Raw genomic sequence first — 16,397 nt, forward strand, 5'->3', positions numbered from 1 at the left:
TGACAGCAGGTGAGGAAGATGGGTGGCTGAGAGGGTAACATCCCATCAAAGGCCTTGAGGGAAGTAAGGGAGCCGGCCACCCAGACACCTTGGGGAGGAGTGGTCCACGCAGGTGAAGGGCATGTGCAGAGGCCCTGAGGTGCCAGTGAGTCTGGCCCAGCCCCTGCAAACACTCGTTAGGCCCGGGGCCCCGGGACCTGGGATGGGGAGGGGCTTGTCTGGGTTTGCTGCTCTCATGGCAGTCATGGCTGGAGGAGGGCTGGGCTTGAGTGTCTACTGGGGATAGAATGGGGCACATCCGTGGCACCCCAAAATGTTAGGGAGTGAAAATAGTTACATTTGACCAATTTAATTGCTTTAACCAGATTTCTTTGGCAGTATCAATGTGTTTTCAACTAAACTACCCCCTGCTCCTCTCCAGCCCATCATTTCAGCCTCCCCAGGGGCTAAGGGTGCTGTCTCCATGCTGAGTGCCTGCCCTGCAAGCTGCTCTGGGGGGCCCAGGCTCTGGCTGCCTCTGTCTGCTCGGGCTGAACTGTTCCCGCCTGTTAAGCCAGCTCTGAGCTGGGATCAGGGAAAGAGAAGGGGCTGGTCATGGGAGGAGGGCAGAGCCCACAGGAAATACCTGAGTCTAGGAGATCTGCCAAGCAAATCCTCCCGAATAGCCATGGCTTTTCTGCAAGGTGTGTGAGAATGACAGACAGGAGGAAGCAGAGGCAGAGCCAGACGTGCAGAAACCACAAAATGAATATAGGAAGCTAGAAGCAAAATATGGGGAAAAAACACAAGAGACAATGACAGAAAGGGAGGTTTAGGCACTGAGAGACACACAGAGACAAATAGAAAGATTGACCTAAAGGAAAAAGAAACCGGGATTTTGGTAGAGAGACCAAGATGAAGGTGGGTGAAGGGACCCCTGTGGCCCACCGGGGCAGAGACCAGAGGCGGGATGTCTTTAAGAATGAGAAATCTATCATTTAAAAGTCCACAAACAATAAGTGCTGGAAAGGGCATGAAGAAAAGGGAGCCCTCCTACACTGTTGGTGGGAATGCAGTTTAGTGCAGCCGTTATGGAAAACAGTACGGAGGTGCCTTAAAGCACTGAAAGTGACTTGCTCCAAGCTCCAGCATTCCCACTCCTGGGCAGACATCTGGAAGAAGCTCTAATCTGAAAAGACACCTGCACCCCAATATTCACAGCAGTGCTATTTACAATAGCCAAGACATGGAAGCAACTTAAAAGTCCATCAACAGATGACCGGATAAAGAAGTTATGGTACATTTACACAATGGAATACTACTCAGCTATGAAAAAGAGTGAAATAATGCCATTTGCAACAACATGGATGGACTTAGAGACTGTCATACTAAGTGAAGTAAGCCAGACAGAGAAAGACAAATATCATATAATATCACTTATCTGTAGAACCTAAAAATGATACAAAAGAACTTATTTACAAAACAGAAACAGACTCAGACATAGAAAACAAACTCATGATTACAAGGGGGAGAGGGGTTGGGGAGGGATAAATTGGGTGTTCGGACTTTGTAGATGCTAACTACTATATATAAAATAGATAAACAGCAAGGTCGTACTCTAGAGCACAGGGAACTATATTCCATACCTTGTAACGGCCTGTAATGAAAAAGAATATTAAAAGGAATATGTATATATGTATACATATGTATAACTGAATCACTATGCTGCACACCAGAAATTAACACAACATTGTGAATCAATTATATTTCAAAAAAAAAGAAAACAAATGAGAAATCTAAAAGGCTTAGAGATGGCTCTTAGACAAAGACAAGATAATGAGGTTAAGGAACCACACTGCCTGGTTTGATATCCTGGTTCTACCACTTCAAGGCTGTGTGACGTTGGGCCAGTTGCATCACCTCTCTGAACCTGTTTCCTCCTTTTTAAAATGGACATAATATTAGCTCTGTGCGGTTCAAATGAGATGAAGCACATGCAGCACTGAGCTCAGTGACTAGCATGCAGTAAGCACACCGTACGGAGGAACCATCCACTGGTGATACTATTACTCACTGGTCTCCCGGTCGGAAAGAGCAATGACTGAACAGATGACCTGTGGCCCAAGGCCCGTCCTCTTGAGGTGTGAGCGCACTGGCCCTGGATGCTCTCCCAACTCCCTTCTCATTCACACTCCAGATTGGCCCCAACAGGTACACGCTTTAAACACCAGCACCAAATGCGACTTCCAGCGCTCTCCAGGCAAGCCACATCGGGTGCCCGCCCCCTGGGTGCAGGGTGCCTAGGGGCACGGGGTGCCAGCCAGCGTTTCCTCCTTAGTCCCTTGGCCCCTGGCCACCCACACACCCGCCCACAGCTGCCCTGCTCATTGTTCTGCCAGCACTCAACCTGCCAGCCTTAGCCGTCCGGGGCGGAGGAGGTCCTGGCAGACCTGAGGACAGGCTTCATGGTCCCTGGACCTGGCTGGGCCCTGGCCTGAACAGCCCTCCTGGTCCTGAGGCTGGGATCGCTCATTCTACCCTCTTACCCTTCCTCCCACACCCCATCAGTGGGCTCTGCCGCAGCCCAGGTCCAGCCTTAGGGCCGAGGGATCTTAGCAGCTCTGGCCTGATGGTTATGCTCATCATGGTCCCCATTGCTGGTCAGCATGGACCCTGGGACTGATAAGGTAGTGTCTGCTTTGCTCTGTATCTGCTTTGTTTAAGGCCTTTTCTTTCTAGTCTTCCTGATACCCTGGTCTTTCCAGGCTCGGATCTCCGTCCTGCTAGTGTCAGACCTCCTGCTGGGGCTAGGACCCTGCGGCCAGCCCCAGGCCACCCCAAGGCTGCCTGCTGACCCCTTCATTTTTCTGCCCACCTGTCAGGATAGCTGCAACTCCATCTCCCATGGTCATCACTTGGGCTTGAAGATTGTACCCCTGCCTGTCAGCCCACCTTCCCTGAGCTCCTGCAGCTGGCGCTAACACTCAGTCTCTTTCCCTTACCCACCCCGGGGGTGGCCTCCCCCCGGACCCTAGCCCTGCCCCACTGCCTAGTCCAGAGGATGCTGCCCTGGAATCCAGCTCCTCTGGGACCTGGCAGCAGCTCCCTCTTTGCACTTCCAGTGGCCTGAAGACTTGGAATTTCCCTAAGCATCAGTGTCCCTACCCAAGTAGGGGGAAAGCTCTGTCCTGTCTGCCTCCAGGACGGATGTGAGGGGGGAACATAAGCCCCAGGACATGGGGCATGGGACACAGAGACTCTGGTCCTTCTCAGACATTCCCATGAGCCCCACCCTTTGAGTCATCGTCCTATTCTCTTCGCACAGGACAAGGTGGCTGACGTGAACATGCTCATCTTTCAGCCCCTCATCCAAGACGTGGGTTCTCCTCCGACAGGTCCCTGCATCACTGGTCTGGTCAGTCTCCATGCCTTCATCTTCCTCCTTCACTTTTGACAGGTTTAGGTCTCTCCCAGCTCCCTGTAGGATCACAGGTCCCTGTCCCTCTGCACCCCAGGCTGAAGAACCTGGGCACAAAACCAACCCAACTCCACCCATATTTGTCCCTCTATGTGTTCCACTGTCTCTTCCAGCCCCCCTGTGGGTCTCGCTCTCTGTCCCTCCCTCTGTCTCCCTCCTCTCCCTTCTGCTTCTCCTGCATCACTGTGTTGTCAAGCATCTCCACCATCAGCACTTGCCGAGTTGAAAGTTCTCCCATTTGTGCAATGAGCCACGTGGGCAGGCCGGGTAATGTCTGTTTTACCCTCTCTGTAATGAATCCCATCTTCTCTCCATGGTGATGGTCATTGATTCTGCCTTGACACCTTGGTTGTTTTCTGCCAGCCCCTACCTTCCCTTCATCTTGCTGTGGCCATTTCTCCTCTTGTCACAGCTGCCTCCCTCCTGGGCTGGAGCAGCAGCGAGGCCCGGGGTTTAGTATTAACTTGACGGTTCAGCTCCCTCAGCCCTTCCCGGAAGTGGTGGGTTTGGGTGGTGGCTGCGAACAAGACAATAATGACAGTGGGGAGAGAAGGAAGCTGGAACCAGGCCCTCCTCATATTGGTTGCTTTAAAGCAGAGCTTGGACTGTGGTGGCCTCCTATAGTTCCCCTGAACCCCCAGACAAAGGATGCGATGCTTAGCTGGGGAGTAAAGTCCCTTGCAGCCTCACTCCCATCTGCCTTCCCAGTGTCATCTCTCAGAACCACAAACTATATTCCCGACACATCAGACTGGCTACTTACTGTAGCCTTCTGCATCCCTAGGCCTGTGATCACCGAGGGCAAGGGGCTCACCTAGCCAGCAAAGGAGGCAGAATTTGGGGCCCATGAGCCAGCATGGGTATTTTGACCAGCCCAGGAGAAGGAGAAGACACGTCTCCTCCGCCCCCAGCCCTGGGGCCCCTGTGGGTGGACCTCTAGGAGCCTGGGGAGACAGTGGGCAGTGGAATCAGGAACCTTAATGAACCTCCTTGTCCTTGTCAGTGGCCCAGAAGGTGGATGTTAGGCGACCAGAAAGCTTATGGGATTTGTCTGGCATTGGAAGGACAGGTCCTGGAAGGAAGGAATGATCATTTTCTGAGCCTGACCACGGGTCACACACCCTCATCATGTCTTGGGCAGAGTACAATGCAGAATATTATGCTAAAGTGATCCCTTTTAGCAGATAAGGAAGCTGAGGCTCAAAGTGCAAGGTTATTTGCCCAAAGTCCCACAGCAGGCAGGTGACTATGTTGGGATTCAATCCCAGATCTTTCTGACTCCAAGCTCAGTGCTCTTTCTGTCCTCCCCATTCCCTAGGCTTCCAGTCCTGTGAGCTGCCTTCACCCCAAAGCCAACCCTACCCCAAGCATTTTCTCATCTCTGCTGTGGTGCTTAGATTCCAAGATGGTCCCCATTGATCCTCTTGGAACTAGGCCTTGTGTAGACCCCTCCCACTGGATCAGGGCTGGGCCAAGTGACTGATAAAATACAGTGGGAGTGATGACGTGTGACTTCCAAGACTGGTCATGACAGCATCGCACCTTCCATCTCTTGCATGGCTCGCTCCAGAGGGAAAAGCCACTGTATTCATAGGACACTCAAGGAGCTCCTGCTGAGAGCCCAGAGGAGAGGAACTGACTTGCCCACCATGTGAGAGGACAGCCTCAGCCCCCACCCAGCCTCTGGACGACTGCAGCCCCAGCAGCATCCTGACTGCAGCCGCATGAGTGGCCCTCAGCCAGAACTGCCCAACCAGGCTGCCCCTGAGCACCATACACTATGGGGGATGATTACTGACTCGTGTTGCTTTAAGTCACTAAGTTTTGGAATGATTTGTTACACAGCAGCAGATAATTGATACATCTGTCTTCAGAACAAAGGTTCCCCAGGCTGCGGGCTGAATAGCCCTCAATTTCTTCCAGGGTCCCTTACCTGGGGTGGGCATGAAGCCAGAGATCCTCTGCCCAGGAATCCCTTTGTCCAGACTCTTTCCTCCTCTTAGAGAGACAACAGCTCAACCCCTGGTAAGGACTCAGAAAAACACCCCACCCAGGTCTCTGGCTTTGGGGTGAGGCGGGATGAAGGTGAAGTCATCCCTCAGACCTTATCAGAAGATGTCTTCCCCTCCCTAAGGAAGATGAATCCTAGCATCTGAGGAGGACACCAAATGGATACAAATGAGCCAGCGTGCTATCAGATGGATGTGTCTTCCCAAGATCTACAGCTGATGGCAGGTAGATTCCCGCCCCTGCTGACATCCAGCCTGCAGTCCCTGGACTGTCTCCAGAGCCCTGAGTGGCACTGCCCTCCCCAGAACTCTGGGGCCATCTGAAAGAGGGTATATGCTCTCTGTTTTGGCCTTTGCTGTTTCCAACTAGAGCCCTAAGGGAGGTCTTGGGGGCAGTGTGTCAGCCAGAATGACATCAGACCCAAAGGTGCAGAAGGGGCTGGTGCTTAGGAGCATCCCCAGGTGTGTTTTAAGTTTCCTTAGACTCTGCCAGGCTGACAAGGCCCCCTCAGTGCCTTGAGACCCTCTTCCTCTCCCATAGAGGGCAGGTGAAGAAGACTTGTTTTAGGTGCTGTGTTCTTATTTGCAAGGCGGCATTAGAAGGAAACCATCAGACTGGCGTGTTGCCTTCCGATCAGTTTATTGCCTTCTTTATCCCTCTGCCTTTAGGTATTGAAGTGTGCATCTGTCCTGTGAGGGGGTGGGAGCAGGAGAGAGCTGGATTCCTTGAGACCCTTCCTCAGCCGGCAAGGGGCACACAGGCTATTTCTAGTTCCCGGGCTTTTCAGAACAAGAAGCTGGAAACAAAAATGGTTCCCACCAGCCTCAGAGCCTCCAACTCCCATCGCCTCATAGCTGAATGAAAGCATTAGGGAGCTGCCCCACTGCCCCTTCACACCCACCCTGGTCTGTCAGGCACCACCACGTACACAGGTGGCTTCCTCACCCCAGCGCCTCCCACATGCCTCCCCCTGGCCCCATGCTCAGCGGCTGTCTCCTTATTTACCCATCCCTTTACTTCACTTTCCCTGCGGCACCAGGCAGCATGCTGTTTATCCTCACTCGGGCCTGCCCCTGCAGCTGTTTCTGGATCATGCCTGCCTCGCTAGCCCTTTGCCTTTCTTAAGAAACACGCCACACTGGCAGGAAGTCCATTTTTTGAAGACATGTTCCATCACGGCGCCAGTGTCTTTGCAAACACGCGGGCTCTGGCCAACTGTCCAAGGAGAGGCAAAGGGAGCTGCCCACCCTGTTTCCTGAGGTGTCTAGGGAAGGGCCCCCATCTTCTGCCACTGCTGGAGGTCATTTATGTAAAGTTCTGCCCACTGGCTGGAGGCCGGAGGGGACGAGGGTGCGGTCCGGCCTTGTGGGTTGAGCAAGGCCTTGGCGGCTGAGCAGGGCCTTGGCGGCGGGACAAATCCTGGCTTGGTCATTTCCAACCTCGTTTAAGGGCAGCTCTATTTCATACTCTGGAAAGCAAGTTTTATCTGCTGCACACTGGAGTGAGGCAAGGCATGGGAACAGCCAGCAAGCAGAGTTTTTTGTGACAAATGGTAGCAATGCTGACAGTGATGATAAGGTTTCTGCTGAGCTGGAGCAGGTCCTGCCTGCACTGACTGAGACGCAGGGACCCAGGAAGCCGGGCACTGGGCACAGGAAACAGCTCACTTGAGTCTGACAAGGAACAATCGATAGCACCTTAACTCTGCATCAGATTTTTGTCTCTTAGAGCAAACATTATCCCAAGGCCTCTAGTTCCAACCCCTCATTTACCAGGAGACAGAATTGAGACCCATGAATGACAGTGACCTGCCTGAGGTTATCCAGTCACCAGTGGATCCCATGTCCTGACCCACCATTACCTCTCAGCCTCAGGCTGCATCAGCTGATACCCAGGCAGACAAACCAAGAATCACTCCTCAGGGACTGGTCAGCGGCAGTGGGATGAGGGATGCTACCTGAGCCGGGCTGTCCCCCAGGCCACATTCTGGGGGCCCCTCCCAGACCCAGAGGCCATTGCTCAGAGATGGGGGTCATGTAAGAAGAAACCATTAGCATCTGGGAATGTTTTCCAGAGGAAACTCATTCCCAGCCCTTGTGCCTCCCTCCTACCCAAGGCAGTGCTGTCTGCTGTTTCCCCAGGAGCCTAACCCTGTGAAGGGAAGTCCCTATCTGCCAGTAAAGGGAGGGGATGGGAGGTGATGGGCGTGGCAGGGGTGTAGGCCAGTGGACAAGGAATCAGAGAGATGATCCGGGAGGAGAAGGGATGTGCTTCCACCGAGCTGCCAGGGGAGGGGCAGGACCCAGAGAGTCTGAAATGCCATCCCTCAGGCCCCAGGAGAGGGTGGCCCTTCCCCTAAACCACCTCCTGCTCTTCCTCCAGCTGTGTTTGATGGGCCAGCACCCAGCACCTTTGTTTCAAAGGCTCTGAGTCTCCCAGGAAGGAGGTGGGAAGAAACTCCCAGCTGGATCTGGGAACTGGACAGGAGGAGAGGAGAGGAGAGGGGAGAGATAGAGAGAGACGAAGGCAGAGAGGGAGGGAGGGGAGAAGTTGGGGCTGGGGAGAGGCCAAGCTGGTCTCTGGTTCTGGCCTGGGGCAGGGAGGACAGACAGCTCAAAGGCCCAAATCTGCAGCACTTGGAAGTAAGCACAGACTGTTATCCACTGCCCCTCACCCCCAGGCAAAGTCCAGGAAGCCTAATGGTGGCCCAGCCCCTGGGGACAGCGCCTCCCATGCCCTGTCACCAACCTGCTTGGCCCTGTGGGATGTGCAGAACAACACATGCCCTATTTTGCAAACAAGGAGACCGAAGTCCAAGCTGGTTAGATGGCTTGCCCCAAGTCATCTGGATATTCATGTCTTTTCTAATTATGTTTACTATTCCCCTCCCATTTCATAATCAATTTGAAGAGCTTTATCATAAACTGTGTGCTTGCAATAAAGCACTTTGGATTTACTTCTCCATGTATTTGGCACTATGTGCCCGGCATTGTTCTAGACTGAAAGGTGGACAAAGAAAAACAGAGTCCCCGTGGTGCTTATGACCTGGCACATGGTTTTCTTGTGATAAGTGCTCTGAGGGTAAATGACGGTTGTGAGAGGGAAGGTGCATCGACTTCAGATGCAGCCATCAGGGACCCTGCTCTGGGATGGCAGCATTTAAGCGGGTGTGGTAGCCTCAGGCAAACTGGGGCTTGGTTTGTTCACACCAATGGGTAGAGAAGGCCAGTGAGGCCGGAGCTGAGACCACACGCTGGAGGCCTCCACGGTGAGAAGCCAGAGTTGAAATCTAATAGAACAGAATCCCTAAGGGGGTGGGAGGGGGTGAGAGGTATAATCCCGTGGGCAGTTTAGAAGATGCTTCCTGCTGCCTTGAGGAGAATGGGCTGTCTAGAGGCAGGAGAGGAAGCAGTTTCTGCAGTGATGGGGATGAGAGGTGTCACTGGAGGACATTCCAAAAGGAGAAACAATACAGTAGAGTCTTGGGAGGCTGAAGGAAGATAGGGAGGGGACTGGTTGAACCAACTTGTATGGCAGATGGGGACAGATAATGTCAGAACATCGTGTTAGAGGTAAATTGTGGGAGACCACGAAGATGAGATTTTTCTCTATTCTGGAGAAAATTGGGAACTAGGGAAGTTATTTGAGAAGGGGACTTGTGAATAGATAAATTTCTTTGTTAATTTCTCAAATATAAGAAGTATATTAGATGTAGAGAGGAAAGGAGGCAGGGAGGTCATCTGGGAGGCCTCCCAGAAATTTTGGGGGAAACTAAGTATTCTAGAATTAAAGTTGTGGCAACAAGAACAGAAATTATCAGAAAAAAATTTACATATAGCACTTGTGACATGGTAGACACTTCTCTAAGTCCTTTACTATATTACTCATTTACTCCTTGCAAAAACTCCCTATGGGGTATGTGTTATAATCATCCCCACTTTACAGATGAGAAAACTGAGGCAATGAAAAGTTGTATGACTTCTCCATGGCCCACAGCAATTAAGTGGTAGACACTGGATCCAACCAGCCAGCATGACTGCACAGTCTGTGCTTTTAACTGCTAAATCCTGTTGCCTCTTGGGTGGGTACAAGGTGTGTTTATGAAGAAATTTAGATAGTATTCGGAAATTATGTACCATATACAAAGAAAGCAGTGCTATCTCTATCCCTTGGACCATGTTTATTTGTTTCTTCAACATAGCATATCGTTTGAGTTAAGGATAGACAATATGCTTTCAAAATAGAATGATGGCAGATAGAATTTGAAATTTCCTTCTTTGACTTGCTTTTAAAAGACCAGAGATAACGTCAATCTATTTATTCAAATGCCTCTCAAATGATAGGCATTTATGTTCTCCAGATATCAATTTTGTATTTTGCTGGGAGATGAAACTCCGGACTAATTATTTGCAGGGTCTAAAGCCACTAGAATTATCTGGAGGCAAGAAAAGAAAAAAGCCCAAAAACCCAAAAAAGTCTGATTATCTCCAGATGGTATTCATTGTACATTTCTATGTCTAGATATAATTATAAATAACAATTTCTGGGGCATATATCCAGAAGGAACCCTACTTCAAAATGACACATGCACCCCAACGTTCCTAGCAGCAATATTTACAATAGCCAAGACATGGAAACAGCCTAAATATCCATCAACAGATGACTGGATAATGAAGATGTGGTATATTTATAAAGTGGAATACTATTCAGCCATAAAAACTGACAACATAATGCCATTTGCAGCAACATGGATATTCCTGGAGAATGTCATTCTAAGTGAAGTAAGCCAGTAAGGGAAAGAAAAATACCATATGAGATCACTCATATGAGGAATCTAAAAACGTAACAAAACATAAATACAAAACAGAAACAGACTCATAGACATAGAATACAAACTTGTGGTTGCCAGGGGGACAGGGGGTGGGAAGAAACTGGGATTTCAAGATGTAGAATAGATAAAAGATTGTACTGTGTAGCATAGGGAAGTATATACAGGATCTTGTGGTGGCTCACAGCAAAAGAGAACGTGACAATGAATGTATGTATGTTCATATATAACTGAAAAATTGTGCTCTACACTGGAATTTGACACAACATTGTAAAATGACTATAACTCAATAAAAATGTTTTAAAAAATAGATAAACATCAGTGTCTTACTGTATTAGCACAGGGAACTATATTCAATACCTTGTAATAACCTGTAATGAAAAAATATATATATAAATATATAATTGAATCACTATGCTGTACACCAGAAACTAACAATATTGTAAATCAACTATACTTCGATTAAAGAAAAAGTAAAGTTAAAAATATATATATATATATATATATATATATATATTTTATCACTCTGTATACTATGAGAATTACTTCTCTAAGAACTTGAAAGGCCCTTACAAAATTGCATTTTTATAGTTCTGTTCTGTTTTTGCATTGGGTGTTCACAGTTCAATTTTTAAAGCACTCAATGCATATTTATGTACTTTTATTTTATTTTTAGGAGAGTGTTCAGTTGACATTCACATGAACTGCCTCACAGAGGAAGTCTCTAGGTGATGCTAAGAAAGATTGATGATTCACGACCCACTCAAGCCAGACTGCAGTAGGGTGCTGGCAGAAGTCAGAAGCTAAAATCATAAAAATGTGGAACCGAGATAGACTATAGGCATGAAAGGACAGAAGCACTTAAAGTTTATCACTGAATGCATAAATGTTAGCTTTAAGACATGGAAGCTGTCACTTGTTCCAAAACATCCCCAAATTTATAGTTTTAAATGAAATTCACCATCAAGAGTGAAAAAAGCCTCAAATGTACCTATGTTCAAAGATGTGTTAATTTTATAAATGTTGTCATATTTGTTGTGAAACTAAACAATTCGTCACATGTTATAGTCAGATGTGTAAATACCTCTTACATGTTTTTCATCCTTTTTTTTATCTTCACTTCTTTAGATTCCCTTTGATTCCCCCAGACCGTATGGGATGAAGGTTTTAAAAAGTCGTTACATAGACTACTGAGCATATGAAGCTTTTGCGACCTTCACTCCAGTCTCCTTCCATTTGTTACCAAACCAAACTTGGATCCCTTGTCCGAGCGCGGTACAGCCAATCTAGTGACACTGGGTTGCGGTGAAGAAAGCGCAATGTTTATTGCAGGAACTGACAAGTCCCCAGTTTGTTTCAGGGAGGGTGTTTTAAAGCCAGGATGAGGGAGAGGGTTGTGGGGTGTGATCAGCTCAGGGAGGAAGAATCAACTTGCCAACTATGAGAAATAGTACGGAAACGCAACCGAAAGACCAGACGGCGACGTGAGGGGTAGAGCTGGGAGTGGGACTTAAGGTTTTCAGACAGTTTGGGGCTCCCACAGTAAAGGTCCAGAAAAACATATGGTACTAATGGTTGCTGAAGACAGGCAGTGAGGACACTGTTGAGCATGGCTGGGTGTTTTTGAAACCCAGGAAGACTGGAAAATGTGTGAGATGAAGGGATGGGGCTGTGCTGGAGGGGCTCTTTCTGAGGCCTCATCCCCTTCCAGCAGGAATTACAAAATCCCCAACACTTCCTCCCTCAGGGGGATTTGATCCCCCATGGCCACTGCTAACAGCATCATTGTGCTGGATGATGATGATGAAGATGAAGCAGCTGCTCAGCCAGGGCCCTCCCACCCACCCCCCAATCCGGCCTCACCCAAGGCAGAAGCCCCTGGCTCCTCCCAGCCCCATGTGGCCAGAGGAAGCAGTAGTTCAGGTGGCAAGAAATGCTACAAGCTGGAGAATGAGAAGCTGTTTAAAGAGTTCCTTGAACTGTCTAAGACGCAGACAGTGTCCATTCCTCTATAACCAGCAGCAGCGTGCCCACTCTGTTTTTGGCCTCAGCGGAGTTCTGCAACATCCTCTCTCGGGTCCTCTCTTGGGCTCAGAGCCGACCAGCTAAGCTTTATGTCTACATTAATGAGCTCTGCACTGTCCTCAAGGCCCAATCAGCCAAGAAGAAGCTGAATCTGGCCCCTGCTGCCGCCACCTCTAGTGGGTCCTCTGGGAATAACCCTCCCACAGACTCCTCCTCGGACCCCACAAATGCTGAGACCACTGCCTCTGAGGCCCCAAGGACCCGTGGTCCCCAGCGGCAGATCCAGCACTTGGAGCAGCTGCTAGCACTCTATGTAGCGGAGATCCGGCGGCTGCAGGAAAAGGAGCTGGATCTCTCAGAACTAGACGACCCAGACTCCATTTACCTGCAGGAGGCAAGGTTGAAGCGTAAGCTGATCCGCCTCTTTGGGCGGCTGTGTGAGCTGAAAGACTGCTCTTCACTGACAGGCCGGGTCATAGAGCAGCGCATCCCCTACCGTGGTACCCGCTACCCAGAGGTGAACAGGCCCACTGAGCGGCTCATCAACAAACCAGGGCTTGACACCTTCCCTGACTATGGAGATGTGCTGCGGGCTGTAGAGAAGGCAGCTGCTCAGCACAGTCTTGGCCTCCCCCGACAGCAGCTTCAGCTGATGGCTCAGGATGCCTTCCGAGATGTGGGCATCAGGTTACAGGAGCGTTGCCACCTTGATCTCATCTACAACTTTGGCTGTCACGTCACAGATGACTATAGGCCAGGCATTGATCCCACACTGTCAGATCCTGTCCTCACCCAGCACCTGCGGGAGAACCGGAGCTTGGCTATGAGCTGTCTGGATGAGGCCATCTCTAAATATGCAATGAAGCAAGACCAGAGTGAGGAGGGCGAGAGATAGAAGAGAAGATCCCAGCTCCCCCAAGCCACCTCTTCCCGCTCTGTAGATCACCCCAAAGCCTCCTTGGATTCTGGTGAGGGCCCTAGTGGGATGGCATCCCAGGAATGCCCTATCACCTCCAAGGCTGAGACAGATGATGAAGAAAATGAGGAAACTGATGAGGAGGAGGAAGAGGAGGAGGAGGAAGCAGGTAAGGATGGAGATAAGAGCCCCATGTCCCCGCTACAGATCTCCACTGAAAAGAACCTGGAACCTAACAAAGGGATCAGCAGGTCTTCAGGGGAGCAGCAAAACAAAAGACTTGCAGTGTCACCATCTTCACTGTCAGAAGAGCCCCCAGCCCTCTCCAGCACAGATGCTGAAAGCAGTGGAGAACACCTCGAGGAGTTGCCCCTGGGAAGAGAGCCCTATGTCTCAGCTCTTTGAGCTAGAGATTGAAGCCTTGCTCCTGGATACTACCCCTTCTCCTGAGAAGAGGGATGTTTCCTCTTCCAGGAAGCAATCAGAGGAACCCCTCACCACTGTTTTGGAGAATGGAGCAGCCATGGTCACCTCCACTTCCTTCAACGGAGGTGTCTCTCCTCACACCTGGGGAGATGCCAGAAGAAATCTCGGATGGAGAAGCAAACAGAAGCAGGGCCATTAAGAAATAGCTACGTGGAAAGGCAAAGGGCATTGCGTGGGAAGAATGAGAAGAAGACATGTACGCTGCACAGCCCACCTTCCCCCTTGGGTTCCATGGCTCCAGTTGCTGATTCCTCAATGAGGGTGGACTCTCCTAGCCATAGCCTGGTGACCAGCTCCCTCTGTAGTCCATTTCCACCCTGGTTGTCCCAAACCCCTCAGTCACAACCCTCCAGGCCTGGTATTTATGAGTGTGGCCACACAGTGCGATCCAGAGGAGATCATCCCAGAGGAGATCATTGTGCTCTCAGATTCTGATTAACTGCCTCCCACTCCTCCCTTCCTCCAAAATGTTTTGGAATAGTATTTGGAGGATGGTGGGAAGCAGACGACGACAGAGGAAGGGATGGACTGAGCTAATCTCCTTTTGGTGGTTTCTTTAAAAAAAAAAAAAGGCTTAAGTTTTACACAGAAACATTAATAAACAATAAAGTTCTTTTCTTATTGTTAAAAAAAAAAAAAGAAATCACACCCAATTTCAACATTTTTTGACAGGCAGGCTTTGTTAATTATGATTGTCCCACTTGGTAGGTTCTCTTAAATTCCATAAATCTAAACAAAGGATGTCTGCTCACAACATCTTTTTCTTGTGTTTTAGTAAAAATATCCTTTCCTTAAAAGTCTCAGATGAAACAGCACTTCTGGTAGAAGAGCTTACCATCCTCTGTTAAGTATAGGGACTTGTTTGCTAAGCTTGTTTTTCTGAAGTGTGTGTTAATTCCTTCTCTTCCTCACAGCTATCATCAGCAGGCTTTTAGGACCTCTCCAATCCACTTGTAACAAGGCTTTGCTCAGATGAAGTTAAAAGGAAAAAGAAACACTGTATACGAGCGAACTCTCCAAAGTGTCTCAAGAAAAGAATTAGTGTTTACTTTGAGTTGTTCCCTTTGGAGACATTTTTTAAAAGCAAATTTGCAGGTCATTAGGAAGACTTATGGATGACACAGGTGCAGGTAAATACTCCAGAGAAAAATCACCATTTCTTCCTGACTCTTTTTTGAATATAAAGTCAGAATGTGTAACATCAGGGTTAGATTTATATTAGAGGCTTCTTGGGGCTCAAACTCATTTATAAGCCAGGATTAATTTATGTCAAGAAAGCTGGGAAGTATCATTAGAAAATGTCAGGAAGGAACAATTTTTATGAAGGGGTAAGTTTCTGATTGACCCAGAGCCATTCTGGCTTTAAAACATCAAAGGTCAAAGGTCAAAGTGATATTGAGGATCAGCAAGCAGACCACTGGGGTCAGTTTGTTCAAAAGCCCAGGTTTAACCTGTAGTCACAGAGGGAAGCTTATAAATGTGGGGTGAAGGAATAGCTCAATCAAACGAAGTATTCTCTCTCAAACCAAACCAAAACACAACAAACAGCAAACGTAAACCAAGCCCAAAACCAAGTCAAGTCCCTCCACCCCAGAATCAACATTCACTTAGGACATACCAGTATCTTCTTATCTTATCCTGTACTTCTATGAGAAACACCTATTTTAACACTGCTGACTTCTTATTTTTAAGGAAGTTTATTTATCATTCTAAACTACTTTCTTTTGAACACCTTTAGATTTTTGGGTACTTTTAAGTTATTATAAGCTCAGTTGTAGAGCGCATGCTTAGCACGCACAAGGTCCGGGGTTCAATCCCCAGTACCACCATTAAATAAATTAATAAACCTAATTACTTCCCCCACTTAAAAAAAAGTTATTATAGCTTGTTCAGTTGCCTAATGATCTATTTGGGAGTAACAGATAATATTTTAATGCAGGTCTACCTCATGTAAGTGATTCCAAATTAAATGGCACTAAGGAATCTGCTGTCTCATGGGAAATTGTTAAGGTGCACAAGGAAGTATTTGTAAACAAATGAGAACACCTGTTACTGGAAGGAGGCGAAATTAGAAAAGCAGAATGTGAGACATTGATATTGAGGGAATAATTCCCTTCTACAAAGACTACAAGAAAATCTCTCAAGAAAATAGTTGATACTTTTTAATGACATTTACCAAATCAGGGTAACACAAAGAAGAGGATTTGCTGAGGATCATGTATTGGGGAATCATGTGGCACGTGAAACTAGGGTCAAGGTTTTCATTGTGCCATTTGCATTTTGATGACTCAAAGGACCTCAAAATATTTTGGGTTTTGAGGAAAAGGGGGACATACAAAAAACACGTAGAGGGCTATGATGAATAGTTTGATGGTCAGGCGTGCACCACCTTCCCTGCAGGTGCAGGCAATTGACATTATCCAAGCAAACAAGACAGACATGGGCTAAGCGCAGGGAAAGCCACTGTCAAGCTGTTGAACACAAAATTGCCTCATGGGTTGTTTCATTTCCTTTAATACTGATTTCAAAGCAGCCAACTATTAACCTTTGGGTCCAGATTGTTGCTTAGACACAGGACTGCCAAGTTAATCATCTGATGGAGGAGTTAGCAGGCTTTTCCCATAAAGGATTAATAGTAAATATGTTCATATGCTGTACACCAGAAATTGACACAG

At 48.3% G+C, this 16,397-nt stretch overlaps 1 pseudogene; it reads left to right on the top strand.

The window, feature by feature from the left end:
* The first annotated feature begins 11,677 nt into the window (after positions 1 to 11,677).
* Positions 11,678 to 14,161, top strand: LOC116150465 (death domain-associated protein 6-like; annotated as a pseudogene).
* Positions 14,162 to 16,397: the final 2,236 nt, after the last annotated feature.

This window comes from Camelus dromedarius, chromosome 26 (assembly GCF_036321535.1).
Source record: "Camelus dromedarius isolate mCamDro1 chromosome 26, mCamDro1.pat, whole genome shotgun sequence".
NCBI classification, from domain to species: Eukaryota; Metazoa; Chordata; class Mammalia; order Artiodactyla; family Camelidae; genus Camelus; species Camelus dromedarius.